The sequence below is a fragment of the Penaeus vannamei genome, chromosome 2 (genome assembly GCF_042767895.1).
Source record: "Penaeus vannamei isolate JL-2024 chromosome 2, ASM4276789v1, whole genome shotgun sequence".
In the NCBI taxonomy this organism is placed as follows: Eukaryota; Metazoa; Arthropoda; class Malacostraca; order Decapoda; family Penaeidae; genus Penaeus; species Penaeus vannamei.
This window is the reverse complement of record NC_091550.1, coordinates 23,006,693-23,009,192: the sequence shown is the minus strand read 5'-3', so window position 1 is coordinate 23,009,192 and position 2,500 is coordinate 23,006,693. Positions and strand designations below refer to the sequence as shown.

Genomic DNA, 2,500 nt, shown 5'->3' with positions numbered 1-2,500 from the left:
GTTTCATTCTCAAATGAAGAATATTAATTAATTTCTTTGCTTTTTTGCCAAATGTAATCTAAATAGAAACAAGTGGGGGTAAATGCAGAACAGAGTAAACTGCGGTTGGCTCGATAAATCCCATATGCTTTCGCAATTGATAAACCTGTGTGAATATCAGGTAAAATGCTCGGGGAAACAGCCCCTCGTCAGGCGGAAATGTCAATTTAACTAAACGCATCACTAGCCAACAATTGTCATGTATCGGAAACATTGCTTACAAACATCGTATTTTCATACTATCGGCGGCAAAATAGTCTAGAAATGGATTGTGATGCGGCGGCAGTATTGATACCTGGTCATGCAGTTGGGCTGTTCCACTGAGCATTCTACCTCCCCATTGCATAAGGCCTATTATAATTATTATTAGACTCATAACCTGCTTCACGGAGGTAAAAATCAGAATAAGAAGAAAATAAAAGAATTGATAATAATCATGATGATAATGTTAATGATAACATTGGCAATAGTTCTACTACTACTACTACTACTAAGAGTAATAATGATAAAAATAATAATAATAATGATAACAACAACAATGATAATAACAATAATAATAGTGATGGCTATAATGATAATCTAAACAACAATGATAATAATAACAATAGTAATAATAAACATGATAATAAAGATAATAATGATATCATTAATAACGATAACAACAACAACAATGATAACAATAGAAGGAATAATAATGAAAATAATAAAGATAATGGTAGTAATATTAATAATGATGATAATGATGGTAATAATAATATTGATAATAATGATAATAGTGATAATAGTAAGAGTCATACTAATAATAGTAATAATTATAATAACTACAATACTACTACTACTAACAATAACAATAATGATAACAGTAATAACACTAATAATGGTAATGATAGTAATAATGAAAATAATTATTATAATAAGGATGAAAAAATGGTAATCATAATAATAATGATGATAATAATAATGATAATAATAATAGTGATAATAATAATGATAATATGAAAATAATGATAATAATAATGATGATAAGAATAATGACAATAAAACAATAGTAGTGATAACTGATAATGATAATAATATTACACTAGGCAACAAATTTCGACTTTGTTTTTGTTACAAACACATGATCTCCTGATTCCTACTAGATTGATGATGCTGATTTCAGATCTGGTATCTAAATATCTCTATCACATCCAGATTTTCTGTAGCCCTATTTTTACTCACCGATTTAGCAATCTAAACCACTCTTCCGTGTGAAAGTTTATTTAGGCATATTTAATTAATTACGTTAGCATGGGTGTGTCTCCTCTTCTCTGGCTTAAGACAGACAGTGGCGTTCCGCTGGCGGAGTTGCCAGCCCTGCGCCCGGCCATCCACCCGCAGCGCACTAGCATTTAGTTGAGGAAGGGCATTCCTGTTCTTGAGCGAAACTTTGGTGTTTCCTCTTCATTTGTCGTTTACAGGATGACGAACTCTCTTTCTGCAGGAACTAACAATTATCTGCCATCATATTTGGATTAAAATGACCTTGATATCTGTTTTCCATAACGGCGATCTGTTGGAGGAAGCGTTCACCATGCTCGTCGCTTGCAGCCCCAAGGTTGGCCGGGAAGAAGTCAAGATGAGAATTTAAAGAATGCATTTTCAAAGACATTCTGAATCCCATTCGTTTTCTATAAGTTCATAGTGGTTTTCAGCTTTGTGATTTCCAAGAAAAAATTTCTTACAACAACAAACGATGACCATCACATTTAGGCTAGATGGAAACGATGAGTCACGGATGACACTGCGGATATGTGGCCCAGTGAGAACTCCAGCTTTTAGTTTATCATCTGTCAATATTCCTCTGAATTTATCCTTTAAGTATTGGAAACCACTATTTTGATGATCCATGCCCTTCACAAAATTCTTCATAAGGCTAAGTTTAATGTGAAGTGGTGGAAGATGTACTCTCTGAGCGTTGATAAGTGCTGAGTGCTTCATATTATATTTACCAACAACATCAGTTCTAGATGGCTAATCATGTTTCTGTAGTGGTTCTTGCCATCTCTGCTGTTCCATAGGCACAAAAAGCAAATGCTTTGTGTAGCCCAACTGCAACCCAAGAAGTAATGAAACAACTTTAAGGTCGCCACAACGGTTCCGTGTGTGCTCCATATATTTGATGAGTCTTAGCAGGTTCCATGGATTCGGAAGTCTCATTAAGACAAGTGTCATGTGCTACAGGCATTGAAGGTTTTTCATTGCTGTTGTGCAGTAAGCTTTCATGCTAGCTTTATTAGAGTCAATGAACAGTTTCCATTCTTCTGGATCATAGAGACAGCCAATCTGTTGCATCAGACCATTAATATGTTGGTATGTTCTTGTGTCAATGTTGCAAATTAAGAGTAAATTTTATTTATCCAAATCGTTAAACGTGGATGAGGAAGAGTAGGTAGGTGATTTGCATTTTGCACAAAATCTA

At 34.1% G+C, this 2,500-nt stretch overlaps 1 protein-coding gene across 1 annotated transcript in view; it reads right to left on the bottom strand.

Moving 5' to 3' along the window:
* The window catches only part of LOC138865442 (uncharacterized), a 169,581-nt gene that overhangs the window by 109,167 nt on the left and 57,914 nt on the right, over positions 1 to 2,500 (bottom strand). The gene's annotated exons all lie outside the window — the stretch shown is intronic.